This window comes from Spermophilus citellus (assembly GCF_964194105.1).
Source record: "Spermophilus citellus genome assembly, chromosome: 10".
Lineage (NCBI taxonomy): Eukaryota > Metazoa > Chordata > Mammalia > Rodentia > Sciuridae > Spermophilus > Spermophilus citellus.
The window spans coordinates 34,357,902-34,378,258 of NC_138197.1; the positions used below are offsets into that span (position 1 = coordinate 34,357,902).

At 38.9% G+C, this 20,357-nt stretch overlaps 1 protein-coding gene across 2 annotated transcripts in view; it reads left to right on the plus strand.

The window, feature by feature from the left end:
• The window catches only part of RIMKLB (ribosomal modification protein rimK like family member B), a 76,314-nt gene that overhangs the window by 8,503 nt on the left and 47,454 nt on the right, over positions 1-20,357 (plus strand). Inside the window, exon 1 of one of the 2 annotated variants that reach the window (XM_081311478.1) lies at positions 6,134-6,531. The exons of the other annotated variant lie outside the window; for it this stretch is intronic. The gene's annotated coding sequence lies outside the window, so the exon portion shown is untranslated. Of the gene's footprint in view, positions 1-6,133; positions 6,532-20,357 lie in introns of those variants that run through there. 2 annotated transcript variants of the gene reach the window in all.

Here is a 20,357-nt window from a genome sequence, read left to right on the forward strand (position 1 = left end):
CATTTCGAGATAGGGTAGTGCTAGGTTGCTTAGGGACTCACTAAGTTGCTGAAGTTGACTTTGAAATTGCCATCTTCCTACCTCAGCCTCCTGAGCCACTGGGATCCGCCCCCCTCTTTTTTTTTTTTTTTTTTTTTTTTGAAACAGGGTCTTTTGAAGTTGCTTAGGGACTTGCTAAATTGATGAGGCTGGGCTGGGGATGTGGCTCACTTGGCATGCCCAGTTTCGATCCTCGGCACCACATACAAACAAAGATGTTGTGTCAGCCCAAAACTAAAAAATAAATATTAAAAAATTCTCTCTCTCTCTCTCTCTCACTAAATTGATGAGACTTGACTCAAACTTGCAATTCTCCTGCCTCAACCTCCTGGGTTGCTGGGGAATTACGGGCATGTGCCACCATGCCCATCCAGATGTAGCTTCTTTGGTGAACTTCAGTTCATATTCCTATGGACACTCAGGAGACCAGGAAATTATCACCAATGAGTTAATATCATTGACTTAATTTTTTCTTCTGGCAGAGAAGACTAATAATATTTGTTCAACCTTACAAGTTTACTTGAGGCTACAGTGAGTTAATAAATGTTGAATTCTTTAAAGAAAACATTTTACAAATGGTCAGTTTAGTCTCTTTAAAGGCACTGTTTTCAAACTTTTCATGTGTCCAAGAATCACTTGATATGCTTATTTAACAAACACCCAGATTTTGGTAGGCTGGGGATATAGCTCTGTGGTAGAGAAATTGCCTAGCAACAAGAGGACCTAACTGGGTTCAATGCCCAACAGAGCTAGAGGGAAAAAAATGCAGATTTAGGTGACTCAAGAAGTATAGCTAGACTGGCTGATTCAGAAAGTCAGAGGTGGGGGCCACGGAATCTGCATTTTAAACAAGCATCTCCCCTGTGATTCCTATGTGGTAGACAAAAAGAAATTTTACTGACAACCAGATGCAATTTAAGAAAGAGGGGGCAACCTACATCACCCCTTGACTTTCATTCAACTCCTTCTCTGATTCAGCCGCTGAATTCCTTTCCCCACCCCAACTCCCTTTGTGTCTGGCATGGGCATTGTCTTAGCATAGTTAGAGAGGCACTGAGTTTAATGTGCAGAAATGGAGTGGAGGAAAAGGAGGAGGGATGTGGGTGGAGAAAGACTAGACTAGTGTTTAGCTATTCTAACAGCGAAGACTGTTGTTGTCGGGCTGGTTCTAGCCGGCTGGCTCCGGGAGAGGAAACAGCGGGGAGAGCTAGATTTACTGCAGCTGCCGCTACTGTTCCTTATTTGCTAGTGAAGATTCTGATATAAGACACCCGCCACCTTTTTCTCTAGCCACATGAATTTTGCAGTAATCACATTAGACACTCCATAAAGAATACTATTAAATACTGAAATCAGAGGTTAAATTCCTGTTTATAGTTCTCTTTACTAGTTTTCAGTCCTTTAGTTTTGATCAAATTCCAGCTTGTTTCCTTGAGACCCTGAAGGAAAAGATTGGTGGCAGATGGTGCCTCTGGGGCACTTAAAAGATTTTTGTTTGACCTGCCATCTAGAAAAAACAATGTTGTTCCTTATGTGTTTTGTTTTGTTTTGTTTTTGACTGATGTACATATACACATAAGCACACAAGTAAAATCAGAGATTTGGGATTGGTCGGACCTGGGTAACTTTGTTGGGGGGAGCTGTTTTCATTAAACCCTGTTCCTGTGCCTTCCTGGTATCATCATGTTCTCTGACAACGTACTTTAAAAAAATACTTCTTGCTGCTATTGTATTCTAACCAGCTAATCTGATTAACTGAAATGGCTAGATAATGTGCATTTCAAACACAGCCAGATATAATTAATTTTAACATCACTGTTGGTTGTACTTTGGGGGGCACAATAGAATCCCCTGGAAAGCTTTAAAAAAATATTGCTCCCATACCAAGGGACCACTGTACCTATTAAAACTCATTTACTCCTTGTGATAGTTCAGTGAAGTAGGTAACTCTCCTCCCTTTTACAGGTTACTAGATGAAGATACCGGGAGGTTAAATTACTTCAGAAGATCATATAGGTGGTAGAACCAGAAATTCAATCCAGGCAGTCTGATTCTAGAAGTTATCACCTTAGGTTCTGTAACAGCTCTTAAAAGACTCTTAGTACCCTGAAGAAAGTCAGCAAGGAAAAACAAAACAAAACAAAACAAAAAACCAGACAAGTGATGAAATTATATTGGCAGCAGATTAAAAGCACTGAATAGAAGCTATTGGCTGAAGTGACTGAGAAGGGGATGTGACCTGAAAGAAGGTAAACAGGTTAGGACAGGTAAAGTACTTGGTTCTTAGATCCAGACATCTGGCTTTAACTATTTTTGGAAGCTTTCCAATTGATTCTAATATATATATAAGAATAAGAGCAAAAAATCTGGAAGTGTTTTGGGTTAGGTAAAGAGTGAACATTATGATCATCTCAAATTCATCACTCACCCATAGAGTTGTTCTCACTCTCAGAGACATACAATTAATATTAATTATTTGTATTATTACCACTCATGTATAATTTCTTCTCTATTGATAAGACTATTTTGCTATCAACTTGGATAATAGTACTCAATAATTATTGAGCAATTATGTTGTATGTTATGTTTGAGTTATTTCCTTAATCTTGTAATTTAATAAAGTAGTACTAATGAAATCCTGATTTTTGCTGATGAGAAAACTTAGATTTATGGAAGTTAAACAAAAATCCCATGCTGCTGAAAAGTTAAACCTGAATTTCTAATCAAATTTATCTGATGTGAGGTTTATTTTGCTCCCCAAGGGATTCAGCTGATCTTAAAGCCTTCTAAATAATATTACTTCACTGGTTAAATATGAGTGGTACATGATTAAGGCAAGACAAGCTACTTAAAGTATTTTTGAGTATATGTTGCTATCCAAAGGACATAAAAACCATTCTTCTCTAAACATATCAACCATGAAGCCCCAAAGATTATAACTGAATTTATGTATAGCCTTTCTTGACTTTGGTATCCCAGTATGAAAATGGTATAAATAATTTTCTCCCTGGTTATTTTATATAAAAAAAATGTGAAGTGTGAAATGATTATTATTTATGTAAATATTGTATCAATATAATGATAATGATACACAGTTTTAATCACATCATTGACTTTTTAAAAAATAGTCCTTTTTAAGGCTAGGGTTGTGGCTCAGTGGTAGAGCACTCACCCCACGTATATATAAAATAAAGGTCCATTGACAACTAAAAATTTTTTAATAGTTCTTTTTTATGTCCCTTATTAACATATGTCAAAAACAATGTATAAGCTGGGTATAGTGGCACATGCCTGTAACTCCAGTGACTGGGGAGGCTGAGGCAGGAGGATCTGGAGTTCAAAACCAGCTTCATCAACTTGGTGAGCCCCTAAGCAATTTACTGAGACCTTGTCTCCAATGAAACAAAAAAGGGCTGGGATGTAACTCAGTGGTGATGTGCCCCTGGTACCAGAAAACAAAACAAAACAAAAGCAATGTATATATAATAGGAATAATTTCAGTGTAGCATTACAACCAATGATACAACTTTTTTTTTCCTCCCCAGAACTGGGAATTGAATCCAGGGGCATGATTACCACTGAACTAAATCCCATCCCTTTTTATTTCTTACTTTGAGACAGGGACTCACTATTGCCAGGCTGGCCTTGTGATCCTGCTTCCTCAGCCTCCTGAGTTGCTGGAATTACAGGCATGTGTCATCATGCCCAGGTACTAATAGCATTTTTAAAAGGGCAGATGGCAAATAAATTAATAGTGTAATGTTCCCTAATCATAGTTTTAACATTAAAAACCACTTTTTCTGGAGGGTACATTGTTACCATGAAGTGGATTCCATTATGTGGGACTGAAGGAACAAACTTAAGTATTATTGGTCCTCTGTGCAACGTTTGTCCTGTGTTGTCTTTTGCTAGATTTTCATAGTGTTAATCTCCCTGTGATCAAGCTTTACTTGATCACAAGTATATGTCCCAGGAGGCTGAATAGAAAGAGTGGAAATCAATAATGTTGTATTTTTTTAGACTTTATCCTCTTTTGAAGGTATGTCATATACCACATTTTTTTTCTAAACCTGTCCTCTGTGAGGATAGGCACTATTCTTCTTGGTTACTCTCAGTGGTATCACATATAGTAACAACAGTAAACTCTCATAATAGCTCTTGCTTTGTATCAGACACTAAGTAGTGTATATGGCTAATCCTTCTGTATCCAAGAATTCAATAAATGTAGATTGAAATATTTGAAAAGAAATTGTGTCAGTACCAAACATATACTGGCATTTTCGTATCATTTCCTTAAATGATCCAGTGTGACAGCTATTTACATGGCATTTATATTGTTAGGTATTTTAAGCAATCCAGAGATAACAAAGTATGCGGGGACATGCCTACATTGTATGCAAATTTTACTTGCAAATTTATATTTGGGACTCAAACATCCTAATTTTGATATCCAAGAAGGGTCCTGGAGCCAGTCTCCTATTGGTTGAGAAAGAACTATGCATTATTAAATGAGTTGACTCATTTATTCCTTGTGAAAACTATGTGTAGTAGGTAACCATTTTTTTTCTCACTTTTATAAATTAACAGATGAAGTTTCTTTAGAAGATCACATAGGTAGTATAAACAAATCCAATCTAGGCAATCTGATTCCAGAAGTCATCACTCTAGGTTATTCAGCCGCTCCTCAAGGGCTTTTAGTTTCCTGAGAGAAATGAGCAAAAAGCAAGCAAACAAACAAAAAACCCCAAGACAGGTGATGAAATTATATTGGCAATAGATTGGGAAAGGAATGTGAACAGAAGTTATTGGCTGAGTTGACTGAAAAGGAGATGTGACCTGCAAAAAAGGCAGATCAGTTAGGACATTACTGTAGCTCACATCTGGGCTGATTATTTGGAAATTAATCTTTCATGGATAGAAGGGAGGTCATCTGCCTTTTTTTTTTTTTTGGTACGGGGATTGAACTGAGCGGCGCTTAACCACTGAGCTGCATCTCCAGCCCTTTCTTTTATTTTACTTACAGACAAGGTCTTGCTGAATCGCTTAGGTCCTTACTGAGTTGCTGAAGCTGGTTTTGAACTCGAGATCCTCCTGCCTCAGCCTCCCGAGCTGCTGGGATTACAGATATGCGCTACTAAGTCAGACTCATCCACCACTGTGGATTTTATTTGAGGTCTAGAAAAATTAGTAAGGTAGTCAAACATTCATAATTTTATCCTGCTTTGGACTATGATTTTACTTCATTTTCATAGTTTTAGAATTTACAGAATGTTCTTAAATATTTCATCTCATTTCCTTCTCATCGGAACCCTGAAATACACTTTTATCTTTTTATAACGAAGGCTGAGGGGAAGTTAGGTAATCAACTTGACCAAGGTTTACGCTGGTTTCTAAGTGGTAGAGCTGGCTCTGTCTGCCCTGGTAGATATCTTTTAACCTGCTAAACACAGTATTTATGGTGTCGCTTTATGTGCCTCCATATACAATGACTTTGTGTGTACGCGGATATGGACCCTCTAGGTGCCCATCATCTTTGTCCCCAAATCTTCGCCTCCTGGAGGGGGCGACCGCGGTGGTGGGGGGGCGGCAGGCGGCGGCCGGGGAGGCCAGGCGGCGGGCGCCGAGGTTGGGATGTGGGGACCAGACACTGCGCACAAGAGGCTGGTGGGCTCGCGCCAGGGCTCCAGTGGATGGCTGAAGCCTGAGCAGGAATGCGGGGGCGGGGAGGGCGTACAACGGAAGGGACTAATCTCGCGGTTTCGAGCTGGGAACCAACCTCGCCCCCCACCCGTTTCCCTCCTCAGCGAGAACGGTTTGGGGGCGGGTGGGAAAGCGCGTCCTCGGAGCGCTCTCGTGCTCCCTTCTCCCTCTCAGCGCGCGCACTCCATCGCTTTTCGGCTGCCCTGGAGGACCGCGATGGCTGCGAGCGCCGTCGCGGAGAGGGGAGGGAGAGTCGCGACGCAGGTGTCAGATCCGCTCGGCCCAGTTAGCTCGCTGGCCCGCCCCTCCTGCGGGCCGCCGCCCCCCGCCCGCCGAGCGGCCGCGCCAGGAGGGCGGGGCCGGGCGCGCGCCGGTCCTCTGTTCGCGGGCGGGGGGAGCGCGGCGCCTCGGTCTAGGGGAGCGCGGGGCGGCCTCCGCCGGCGTCGCGCGCGCTGTGTGTGTGAGCGGGGTCGCGCGCGCGCGCGAGCGACAAGCGAGTGAGGGAGCGAGGAGCGGCCGGGTGTGAGCGTGTGGGAGTGTGTGTGTGGGAGTGGGGGGTGAGGGAGAGGCTGACCGACCGCAAGGCCGTGAGAAAGTGGGCGAGGGTGCGAGGACGCCCGGCCAGGCTGCGGGAGCCGCGGTCGGCGGAGGAGAAAGGAGGCGGCTCCCGGCATCCCTCCCCCTCCCCCTCCTCTCCTCGACCGACTTCCAGCCGGACCCGCGGCCCGCGCTTCCTCGGAGGCCCCAGCCGGGTCCAGCCGGTCAAGAGCGAAGGAGGAGCCGCCAAGCCAGGTGAGCGTCACGGTCGCCTCCCCGCTCGCGGTGGGGGCGTGAAGTGGGGCGCGGCCTCGCGGGCGAGCGGCCGCGGACGCGGACGGGAGGACTCCTAGAGCGGGGGCTCGGCCGGGAGAGGGGTCGGCACCACGCGCGCGGGGCCCGGGGTCGCGGAGTCCGGTGGTAGCTGCGATGCCAGTCGGTGGAGAGCGGGGCAATACACGGTGGTCGCCTACGTGCGGGGAAGGGTCGACAGTGCGGGGTGCTGGAGACTGGGATAACTGACGGAGCGAGGCGGCGACCTCGGCGTGAAAGAAGTATGGTTTCCCCTGTCGGCGAGGGGGTGTGGTAACCCTGGGAATGCTTGCTGTAGTAAAACCTGCGGGTTGCTAACCAGTCCTCGAGCGTGTGGTAACCGCCCCTGCATCCCTGAATTCCGTAGCGTGACCCCAGCAGCTGGATAGCGTGCCGCACACCCTGCAGTTACTATGTTCCTCCTAACGTGTGAATTTGAGATTGTCAGTCGTTTCCGGTTTTCCTTTGACAGCCCTCTGAATAAGAAGAGGATAATCAAATAATTACTTGTCTTGATTTTCTTTTAGAGCATTTGACTATGATATAAATACTCCCTGAAAAACCAAGCCAAACAGAGTATAACTTTAGTCTTACTTATTTATCTCCGATCCCAGATTTGTAATCCCAATATTTTGTGAATAGAGATAGGGACTAATTCTACTTTGAATGGGGTTCTACTAACAACGGTGCGAAGTTTAACTTAAGTGTAATTTTTTTTTCAGTGTGCTGTTATTTCACCATTGCATATATTTTTACCCCACGTCATTGTGGTGTTTGGCTACATTCTAAATCTGTAAGGAAAGTGCAGAGGTAGCTTATTTAATATACAAGATTTTCTGTCCACTTGTGTGTTTATTGGTGGGCATTCTTATTAACTGTAACCATTAAAATTTAAATGTTGCTCAAATGCCTTTTTTTTCCCCTTTCACAATATTGAATAGCTTAAATGTGATTTCTTCTCTTTTAAAGTGATTTCTTAAAAACAATGAATTGGCAAAAGGTACTTATTTGGAATAAAACTTTGAAATTCCAGTCATGTAGGTTCAACGTTGTTTTTTCTCCTTCCATATTTTTATTGATGAATTATAGTTGTATTAATGATGGGATTTATTTTTACATACTCATACATGCACACAATATGACAGTATAATTTGTCGACATTTATTTTATAGGTAATCCTCTACTTTAAAAAAAGTCATAGTTGAATTTATTTTTTAAGAGTTACTTGGTTATATGTTAAAGGGGAGAACTATTTTTGTTTTGAGGTAATCTTACATTTCTACCTTTGATAATATATTTTGTTTTTTAATGTCATTAATTTAGTTGTTGGTTTGGCAACATGGCCTCCCCCTCCCCCCCAATCTTTTCTCTATTTCCCTTCTTTTCCTTTCTTGTCTTCTCTTACTGTTTCCAGGTATTGGAGTTGCTTGGGGGGTGGTGGTGGTGCAGTCTAATTCTGAGAACAGAGCCAAGAAGGGGAACAGCAAATTCAGTCACATGCAAGCCTCCCCTCATTTTTTTCAACATCCACTTTTCCTGCTTTGCCCCCTTGCAGTGGGTAAGAGGCTGAGTATCTAACCTGTAGCTCATTAGCTATCAGCTAAGATTCCAGTTGTCTTGGTTATAGTGTTTTTTAAAAATTTTCTTTGATTCCCCATTGAACATACTCACATTAGTAATAGCATATGGTAGTGGAGGGGAGAGTAACAACAAGAAATTGTCTCTATTTTTTCTTTCCTCTCATTCAGTCTCCTTTTACTCTCCAGTGGGAAATTATACCAGCAAAATCTTAGAAACCTTCTATCCCTTCTCTGCCATATTGTAAAGAAACCCACTGAAGTGGATAGTCTTGTTTTCTCTGACCAGTGTATATGAACCGTGCCTTGGGCATTAGTTTGTTGGGGCACATAGAGAAACATACATTTTAAAATATCCCCCAATTTCTCCTTTCCCCAGTTTGTATCCACCTGGTGCTTGTTGCTGGGGCAAGTAATTACATTTATTCTCAAAGTTCCCTCCCTTGAACTGAGTAACTGATGGACCATGAACATTGGTAGAAACTGAGGGAAAGGGACAGAGCACAGCCAGTTGTTCCACACTTTGTGAAGGAGTAGTTTTTACCATCTTTATAGAGACACAGACAGTAAAAACGGGTAAAGGAAAAACTTTTGTGCCTACAAACAACAAGTGAAGAGAAAACTAAACATAAAGTAAGGAGGATGAGTTTTTTTGTATGTTGCTTGACAACTGTTTGGGGGCATTTTAATGATGTAGATGTGCAGACTTTTATGGAAGATGAGTTTACAAGGAATATTTTGCCAGCATATGAGAAAAAGTCTTTAGAAAATATAATAGTTTTATTTTAAAATTTGAGGGAGAAGATTGTGCAAGGAACAATAAAATAGGTATTATTTTCAAATGTAAGATGTGTTGAGGTGCAATTTTCTCAAGAGAGGTTGAGTGTTGTGGATGTTGGGGAAATTGTCGTTTATTATTTGGAATTTTCCTGCTTGTCATTAAGGATTATTAAGAAATACCATAGGGCTGGGGATATGGCTCAAGCGGTAGCGCGCTCGCCTGGCATGCGTGCGGCCCCGGGTTCGATCCTCAGCACCACATACCAATAAAGATGTTGTGTCCGCCGAGAACTAAAAAAATAAATATTAAAAATTCTCTCTCTCTCTCTCTCTCTCTCTCTCTCTCTCTCTCCTCTCTCACTCTCTTTAAAAAAAAAAAAAAAGAAATACCATAGTGCCTCAGGATTTGTACATAACATTTTAGATACATGTACCATAGGTATCTGTGTATGTTTTAGGTTTGCAGAAAAGGTCTTTCTAGCTTCATAGTATATTCACTAATGCCATAGTGATGTATTTAAGTTTTCTTTTCTTCTTAGTTGTCTTGGAGGAGAAAAGTCACAGAGCTAGTCTTTTCAATTCCCTTAGAGGCTGGTCTACACAGAACCCATCTGCTTATCTTTTTTTCAATTAACGAAATTGTGTTTTTTGTTTTTACCCCTAAATTTAACTGTTAACAAAGTTATTTATTTCAGGATGAGTTGTATGATGATAATGGAAAGTAATTTTAGACTTGCTTTTCTTTCTTTTTTTAAGAGAAACAAATTATGAATTTTGACAGCAACATTTAGATCTTACCGCAGTATACATTTGCCTGGTGCTTAACATTGAAAATACCTGTTGATATTTGATGCTATACGATTTGATACAGCCAACTGTTAAAAATAACTCAAAATAACTGTGGTCTTTAGCTTGTCAGTCTATTATATATCATGTTCTTTGCTGACCATTGGATTACAGCAGAGAATAACACTGATGTATGTTTTGTCTTGGTGGATTTTTGCAATCTATTTCTCATTGATCATATACTTTTTTTTAATCTGTCATTCAGTTTTTCCAGCAGTGTCTGGAGAAGTCTGCGGTTCTCATGAAATGTATACCAATTTGTCAGTTGAGTTGGCAAAACAAAAAGTTGTTTAAATGTTTACATTCCTTATTAATTTTACTACTTTCCCCCCTCCAAATAAGTGATATGTCACTAAATTGTGACCAAAAAAAATGTAAAACTTCACATTTGTTCAATGTTTTCACTCTGTATTCATCTCCTTACATTCCATTTCTTCTTTCTTTTCCTTCTAATACTATCTTCATTTTTTAAAAAAATATTTTTTCAGTTGTTGATTGACCTTTATTTTTATTTATTTATATGTGGTGCTGAGAATTGAATCCCGGTGCCTCACATGTGCTAGACAAGTGCTCTACCATTGAGCTACAACTACAGCCTACTATCTTCATTTTTTTTTTTTTTTTTTTTTGGTACCTAGGATTGAACCTGGGGTGCTTTACCATTAGCTGCATTCTGAGCCATTTTTATATTTTGTTTTGAGACAGGGTCTTGCTAAATTCCTGAGGCTGGCTTTGAGGAAATCCTCTTGCCTCAAACTCCCACGCTGGGTTTATAGGCATGCATCACCTCACCCAGTTAGCTTCATGTTCTTAAAAATAAGGTTTCAAATACAACATGGAATTACAATATAAGATCAGATGACTTCTTTCTTACTACTCTGCTTTCATTTGGTGTGACATTAGAGTTTTGGTACTTTATCAGAAAGCTGTATCATGAAAATTGCTGTAGATTTGCCCAAGTAGCAACCTTGAAGTTCTTACCTTGATGCTTTGGAATGATCGGTTGTTAGCCAACTCCTTTAACATGTGATTTAGTTAGCCATGCCTTGTGCTTGTGAAAATGAGTAGATTGCTAACTTCTTTTTTAGAAATATAGTAATGACTGGAAAGAAAGTTTGAAGGTCTAATACATCATGTTAAATGTGAGGAACTTTGATCTGTACTGTGCATTTTATCTTGTAACATTTTTCAAATTTTATGCCATGTTTCAGATATACTTTTATGTATTTTTCTTGCAGGGGGTGGGGGGGGGTACCATGGATTGAATTTAGGAGCACCTGATGACTGGGCTTCATCCCCAGCCCTATTTTGTATTTTATTTAGAGATAGGGTGTCAAGAGTTGCTTAGCACCTCGCCATTGCTGAGGCTGGCTTTGAATTTGAGATCCCTTTGCCTCAGCCTCCCAAGCTGCTGGGATTACAGGTGTGCGCTACCACACCTGGCTACTTTTATGTATTTTTCCTCTTGAGTGAAATTAGAAATTTTATTTTGATTCAAGACCCCCCCATCTTTAAGTTTAGAATGTTTTGAATATTATAGATAATCTGGGGAATTCAGTAACTAAGCTATAGATAATTAAGTAAAAGTTAACATTTTTCTGACTGTAGCTGAAAATGTGCAAAATTTAGCAGTTAACTTACATGGGTTTTTTTTTTTTCTTTTACAGTTTTCTTTATTGTGATAAAGTACTCATAAAATTTACCATTTTAACCATTTTTAGGTATAAAGTTCAGTGACATTAAACACATTTATATTGTTGTACAACCATCCCCATCTATTCCAGAACTCTTATCTTGTATAACTGAAATTCTACCCATGAAAAAATTCCCCATTTCCCTTAATCCCCAGCCTCTGGTCACTACCGTTCTATTTTCCATGTGTGACTTTTTTTTTTTTTTTTCTTTTTGTACCAGGGATTGAACCCAAGGGTGCTTAACCATTGCAATATAAGATCAGATGACCATTGAGCCACATCCCGGCCCTTTTAATTTAAAGATAGGGTCTTGCTGAGTTGCTTTAGGACCTTGCTAAACTGCTGAAGCTGGCTTTGAACTCATGATCTTCCTGCCTTAGCTTCCTGAGTGGCTGGGATTACAGGCGTGTGCCATTGTGCCCAGCATGTCTACTTTTTTTTTTTTTTTAATATTTAAAAAATTTTTTTTTCTTTTTTTTTAGTTGTCAGTGGACTTTTATTTTATTTATTTATATGTGGTGCTGAGAATTGAACCTAGTGCTTCACACATGCTAGGCAAGCACTGTACTAGTGAGCCACAACCCCAGCCTGTGACTACTCTTGATAAGTGGAAATCACGCAGTATTTATCTTTCTATAATTGGATTATTTCATTTAGCATAATGTCTGCAAATTTCATCCAGATTATAGTATGTATCAGAATTGTGTTCCTTTTTAAGTCTGAATAATATTCCATTTCATATACATGATCCCAGCTTGCTTATTCATGTGTCAGTGGACTTTTTTTTTGAATTGCTTCTACTTTGTAGCGATTGTGCATAATGCTGTTGTGAACCCAGGTGTACAGATATGGAGAGACCCTGCTTTCAATTCTTTTGGGTATATATCCAAAGGGGAATTGCTATATCATATGGTAATTCTATTAATTTTTTCCACATTTTTTTAGTGCATTACAGTTGTATATACTAATGGATCTGTTTTTAATTTTTTGAGGAACAATCATAATATTTCTGCAGTGCCTGAACCATTTTATATTCTCATTAGTGGTACACAAGGGTTCTTCTTTACCTATATCCTTACTTGTATCTGTATCCTTACCAACACTTGATATATATATTTTTTTAATAGTAACTATTCTGATGGGTATAAGGTGGTAGTATCTCATTATGGCCTTTTGGGGGTAGATGCAGTAGTGTCTATTTGCATTTTTCCGGTGATAAATGATGTTAAATGACTTACTCATGACATTTAGCATCAGGCATTTTTAGCTTTATGCATGTTGACACTATTTTGTTTGCATGGTGTCTTTAGAGTACTTAGGAGACAGTTTTAATATTAATTGAACAGATTACTTAGTCTTGTATACTTAGTAGTTTATATTCTTAGCTTATGTGGGATTGTGACTAATTTTTTACTTAGAACAGTTTGTATAGAAATATGTCTACATATATTTTTTTATTTCCTGAGTATAGAAATATGTCTCAGGGGTGTGTGTGACCTGCACAATAAATGTGATAAACACTGGTACCACTTTTTGCAGCTGATATACAACACTTAATGATGTCAAGGGAATGATTTCCTATGGCCCTCTCTCTCTCTTTTTTTTTTTTTTTTTTTTAATTATTACCGGGGATTTAACTCAAGGTCAATTTTTACCAGGGATTTACACTGAGTTACATCCTCAGCCCTTTTTTTTAAATTTTTTTTATTTTTTTTATTTTGAGACAGTCTCAATAAATTGCTTAGGGCCTTGCTTAAGTTGGTGAGGTTGGCCTAAATTTGCAATTTTGCAATCCTCCTGCTTCAGCCTCTTGAGTCACTGGGGTTACAGGTATGTGCCCCTGGTCCTGCCTTCCAATGACTTTTGAACAGGTATGATAGGGTATAAATGCTATGGTTAAATGCATTGCAGTGACCTAAGCCAGATGTGGTGATACACACTTGTAATCCCAGTGACTCAAAGCTGAGGCAAGAGGATTGCAAGTTTGAGGCCAGACTCAGCAATTTAGCCTCTATTTCAAAAAATAAAAAAGACAGCAGCATCTGCTTGACTGTCCTGTCTCTGGATTGAACAGAGAGTTACAGCAAGAGTCATTATACCACTCCTTCTGCCCCTGTTCTTTTTTTAAAAATTAATTAATTTTAATTAGGTATATATGACAGCAGGATGCATTTTGATTTATTGTTCACAATTGCAGCACAAATTTTAATTTCTCTGGTTGTACACAATGTCACACCATATGTGCAGTCATACATATATCTAGTGTAATGATGTGCATCTCATTCCACCATCTTTCCTGCCTCCACGCCCCCTTCCCACCCCTGCTTCACTTTGCCCAAAGTTTCTCCATCTTTCCATACTCCCCGTCCCCCCATTTTGGATCAGCATGCACTTATCAGAGAGAACATTCAGTCTTTTGGTTTTTGGGATTGGCTTATTTAGCTTAGCGTGATATTCTCCCAACTCCATCCATTTACTTGCAAATGCCATAATTTTATTCTCTTTTAATGCTGAGTAATATTCCATTGTGTATATATACCACAGTTTCTTTATCCATTCATCTATTGTAGGGTATCTAGGTTGGTTCCATAGTTTAGCTATTGTGAATTAAACTGCTATGAACATTGATGTGGCTGCATTGCCTATAGTATGCTGATTTTTAGTCCTTTTGGTATAGATGGAGGAGTGGGATAGCTGGGTCAAATGGTCGTTCCATTCCAAGTTTTCTAAGGAATCTCCATACTGCTTTCCAGATTGGTTGCACCAACCTGCAGTCCCACCAGCAATGTATGAATGTACCTTTTCCCCCACATCCCTGCCAGTACTTATTGTTGTCTGATTCTTGATAATTGCCATTCTGACTGGTGTGAGATAAAAGTAGTTTTGATTTGCGTTTCTCTGATTACTAGAGGTGTTGAATATTTTCATATATTTGTTGATCAAATGTATATCTTCTTCTGAGAAGAGTCTGTTCAGTTCCTTAGCCAATTTATTGATTGGGTTATTTGTTTTTTGGTGTTAAGTTTTTTGAATTCTTTATATACCTGGAGATTAGTGCTGTATCTAACGTGTGTGTGGCAAAAATTTGCTCCCATAATGTAGGCTCTCTCTTCGCCTCACTGATTGTTTCTTTTGCTGAGAAGTTTTCCAGTTTGAGTCCATCCCATTTATTAATTCTTGATTATTTCTTGTGCTTTAGGAGTCTTGTTAAGGAAGTCAGGGCCTAATCCATTGTGATAATGATTTGGGCCTGTGCTCTTTTTAATTAACAGGCTGTGGAATATAACTCCTCTTGATATGTCCACCCCACCATTGCTTACGTGTCAAGGAAGATGAACATCCTGGTTGGTGTAACATTACATAGGGCAGAGAACAGGGAGAGAAAACATGGAGGATGATCATAGTAGCTTTTGTTTCTAACAATTTGTTATCCTGGCTACTGATGGCAGTGCTCTCAATTGGCTCTGGTGGAAAAAACATGTTATTATCTATGATCAAAGCTTTATTGTGGTGCTTTATAAAGAATTCTCTCAAATAAAATATCTTAATTAAGTATTACCCAATAAATAAATAGAATAGGGGTTGTATCTCAGGTGGTAAAGCACCTCTGGGTTCAATCTCTAGTACCAGAAAAATAAAAGATTCAATGGCCTATAACAAAGAATCCCCAAATACTATAAACAAGATAGAAATATATTTCTTTCTCCTGCAAAGAGAGGGAATACAAGGCCCTGATTTTGTGCAGTTGTCAGGGTTCAAGTTCTTTCCAACTCTAAGGTTGACCTCTGTTCTCAGAGTACAGATGATTGCCAGAGGTGTAGCTATAACATTCATATTCCAGATACAGGATGAAAGAAGGACCAAAGAAGAGTATACCTTTTGAGTATGTTTTCTGGAAATTGCAACACAATACTTTTGCCCAGATTGCTTTGCTCAAAATTTAATTATATGACCACATCTAATTATAAGGAAGCATGAAGAACATAGTCTGTTACATGGCATTATGGCCAACTAAATATTAGGTATCACTGGGTACAGGGGCGCATGCCTGTAACCCCAGGCAAAGGTGGGAAGATTGCAAGTTTGAGGCTAGCCTAAGCAACTCTGCAAGACCCTTTCTCAAAATTAAAAATAAAAGAGGCTGGAGGGAGACGTGACTCAGTGGTTAGGCACTCCTGGGTTCAATCTCCAGTAACCTCCCTCCCTCTAAATTATTACTAAGGAAGTAGTAGTAGAAAATAGATATTGGGAGACAGGACATTTGGCAATCTTTGTCATAGAAGGTGTGGAATTTAAAGTCACCCTAGCTCTACCACTTTCCAGTTGTAACCTTAGACATATTATCTAACCTGTGCTAGAATAGCTTCACTGCAAATGAAGATTGTAATATTTCAAAGAGGCGTCTGTGAGGATCAAATAATACAAATAAACATTGTATTTGAAATACATATTCATTCAAATATAAGTTTATTTTCTTTATCCAAATTCCCTTTGATGTCTTTATGTATAGTAGAAAAGAGTACAACAAAATCAGGAAAAGATCCCAGTTCTGGCTTTACTGTTGAATCTTGGGCTGGTCTTTCTTTAGAATGGTGGTAACATGTGGCCTGAGTTCCTCATATAATTATTGTATTATGTACTGATTAAATGAGAAAAATATAAAATGTATGGTGAAAGTATTTTTATGAAATGTAAACAAAAAAATTTTTTTAAAAATAGTACCAGGGATTGAACCACAGGATCACTTAACCACTGAGTCACATCCTCTATTTCCCCCCACCTTTTTAAATGTTTTTTATTTTTGAGACAGGGTCTTACTAAGTCCTTAGGGCCTTGCTAAACTGCTGAGGTTGGTCTTGAACTTGCAATCCTCCTGCCTTAGCTGGAATTACAGGCGTGCGCCACTGAGCCTGGCAAATGAAAATATTTTTAACTTCTCACTTGTGTGCATTGTTTTGCATTTCTCCTAAATGAGTTTCTTTGAAAAAGGGGAAACTATAGGTACTTATTCACAGTTTTCTTTTTTTTAAAATTTGTTCTTTTTAGATATACATGACAGTAGAGTATATAAAAATATTTATATTTTAGTTATAAGTGGATACAGTATTTTTATGTGGAACTATGCCTCACACATGCTAGGCAAGTGCTCTACCTCTAAGCCACAACGCCACCCTAGTAGAGTGTATTGTGACATTTACATACATGGAGTATAACTTATTCTAATTAGGATCCCATTCTTGTGGTACATGATGTGGAGTTATACTGGTCATGTATTCATATATAAGCATAGGAGAGTTTTTGTCCAGTTGGTTCTACTGTCTTTCCAATTCCATCCTTCCTCCCTTCCCTTCATTCCTTTTATCTAATCCATTGAATGTCTATTCTTCCCTTCCCTACCCTCCCTTGTTGTGTGTTAGCATCTATGTATCCGAGAGAATATTCGGCTTCTGGCTTTTTGGGACTGGCTTATTTCACTTAGCATTATAAGTTTCCAGTTCCATCCATTTACTGGCAAATGCCCTAATTTCATTGTTTCTTTATGGCTGAGTAATATTCCATGTGTATGTATGTCATATTTTCTTTATCCATTCATCCTTTAAGGAGCAGGTTGTAGGTTGGTTCCATAGTTTAGCTATTGTGAATTGAGCTGCTACAAACACTGATGTTCCTGCATCACAATAGTATGCTGATTTTAAGTCCTTTGGATATATACCAAGGAGTGGGATAACTGGGTCACATCTTTTTTTTTTTAACACAGGGATACTTTACCATTGAACCGTCTTTTTTTTTTTTATTCATTTTTTTTTTAAAGCTAACCTTTTTTTGGGGGGGGGTACCAGCAATTGAACTCAGGGGCATTAAACTACTGAGCCATATCCTCAGCCCTTTTTGTATTTTATTTAGAGATAGGATCTCACTGAGTTGCTTAGCTTTTTCTAAGTCTGGCTCTGAACTCTCGATCTTCCAGCCTCAGCCTCCCAAGCCCATGGGATTACTGGCATGTGCCACCATGCCCGGCTAAAACTAACCCTTTTTTTTAATTAAATATTTTTAGTTGTAGATGAACACAGTGCCTTTATTTTATTTATTTTCATGTAGTGCTGAGGATCGAACCCAGTGCCTCGCACATGTGAGGCAAGTGCTCTACCACTGAGTTAGAACCCCAGCCCCCCTTTTTATTTTGAGACAGGGTCTTGATGAATTGCTAAGGCTGTCCTCGAATTTGTAATCTCCTCTTGCCTCAGCCTTCCAAGTTGTTGGGATTGTAGATGTGAGCCATTGAGTCCAACTTTATCTACATATTTCTAAGTGTTGCCTTTCCTTAATTACCTTTTCTGCTTTTGTGTAAACATTTGTGTTTTTTTTTTAAGTTGCAGATGGACACAATATCTTTATTTTATTTTTAAATGGTGCTAAAGCTCAAACCCAGTGCCTCATGCATGCCAGGCGAGCGCTCTACCACTGAGCCCCAGCCCCAGCCCTAAACATTTCATATTTTACCAGTCTTTTGATAAAGGGACCACATTGAGTTTGGATAGAAAAATGGTTATGTATATAATCATGTGTACAGCTGCCTTTAGGGAAAAAAAGTGTATTATAAGAACTATCTGAAAGGAGAAAATAAATGAATGTAGAATGAAACTTTTAGAAATTATATGTTTGCTCTCTTTTTGAGGTATACTCTTGAGTGTAAGGGGATATTAGTGGTCATACATTTCTTTTCTATTGCTGTTTAAGTTAACTTTGATTAATATCTAGTGTCATGCTCCTTATTTTTCAGCATCCTATCTACCTTTAAATTAATGTGGTACTGGGCATAGTGATGCGTGCCTGTATTCCCAGCAACTTGGGAGGCTGAGGCAGGAAGATTGCAAATTCAAAGTTAGCCTCTGCAATTTAGTGAGATCCTATCTCAAAAAACAAAATGGTCTGGGAGTATGGCTCAGTGGTTGAGCACCCCTGGATTCAACCTCTATTACAAAAATAAAATAAAATAATGTGGTAAGGAAAATGGCATTTTATAGACTTAAAAACATCTAAATCAAGTGATATTATTTTAAATGACAATAAGATTACATAATAATTTTCTAAGTTTCAAAGGGACTTTTCTTTTGTGTGGTCATATATTGGTGAACATTTTTAGTGGACATGAGATAACTGAGCCATCACTTGATTATTTCTGAGACTCTACCCCTGAGATTTCAATGTGTTATTCATTTTCTGCATCTTTCATTATATTTTTTTATTTTCAGTTTTTTATTGGTGTGTTATATAATAGTGGGTTTCAGTATGCTAAATTAGCATAATTTGATCAGTCTCATTCCCTAGGACCTCCCTTTTCCCACCCATCCTCCTCTATCTGATTGCTTCGTTCTACTGATTTTCCTTTCTATTACTATTTATCTCAATTAGTATATTATAATTATATATATATATATATATATATATATATATATGATTCATTGTGATACATTTCTTTTTTTTTTTTTTGAGAGAGAGAGAGAGAGAGAGAATTTTAATATTTATTTTTTAGTTCTCGGTGGACACAACATCTTTGTTGGTATGTGGTGCTGAGGATCGAACCCGGGCCGCACGCATGCCAGGCGAGCGCGCTGCCGCTTGAGCCACATCCCCAGCCCCTGTGATACATTTCTATATGGACATTCCATTCCTCCTCCTCTGTTATCAGTTCCTTTTATCTATTGGTCTTCCTTCCATTTTTGTGACACACACCCCCCCACACACTTTTTTATTCCTTCTCCCCCCCCCCAACTTTTCTCATTTAAGAGAAAAATTTGATCATTGACTCTTGAGGGCTGGGGTTGTGGCTCAGCTTTAGAACACTCACCTAGCATGTGTGAGGCACTGGGTTCAATCCTTAGCACCACATAAAAATAAATAAATAAAAAAGTAAGGGTATTGTGTCCAACTACAACTAATATATATAAATAATAAGAATATTATTCTTCAGTTTCCATTCATTTACCAGCAAATGACTTAATTTTATTTTATTTTTTTGTGAGGGATACTGGGGATTGAACTCGGGGAGGGCCATTTTACCACTGAGCTATGCAACCTTTTTTAAAAAAAAATTTATGGGAGAGTTTTGCTAAGTTCCTGGGGCTGGTCTTGAACTTGTGGTTCTCCTGCCTCAGCCTCCCAAGTGGCTGGTATTACAGGTGTGGGCCACAATGCCTGGTGATTTCATTCTTTTTTTTTTTTTTTTTTTTTTTGGCTGAGTAAGATTTCATTGTGTCTGTATACCATTTTCTTGATCAGTTCATCTGTTGACAGACACCTGGGCTGGTTCCATAAAGTGGCTATTGTGAATTGTGCTGCTGTAATTTTTGCACCTTACTTAAAAGAGCTGCAGAGAAGTTTTTCTCTCCTTCCCTCAATCAAGATGGGTGTTTTCCTTTGACTTATCTTTCTTGTTAATACTTTTGTCCCTATCCCCTTTCTCTCTAATTTCTAACAATAATCCATATATACTTTCATTGTTTTTCTTTCCTGGTACAAGGGAATTCAGTTCAGGGTCTTTTGTTAGGCAAGTACTCTACCACTGAGCTACATCCACAGACTACTTCTGATAGACTTTTGTTAGAGTAAAGGAACCACTAACATTTTATACACATGAAATTTTGTTTTGTGTGTTGAAAAGAATTGTATTAGAACTCAGTGATGAGGAAACAAACCTTGATAAACGGCTCTTTAGCCAAGACCCGAAATGTTGTAAAGTTGGCATTAAAAGGTAAAATTTTACTAAGCCAGTTAATACATGATTTGAAGATCTTGGGATCTAGAATTGAAACTCTCCTGAAATCCAGACTGTGTTACTTAATGCTGTTATTAGTATTTTATACATTTCTTA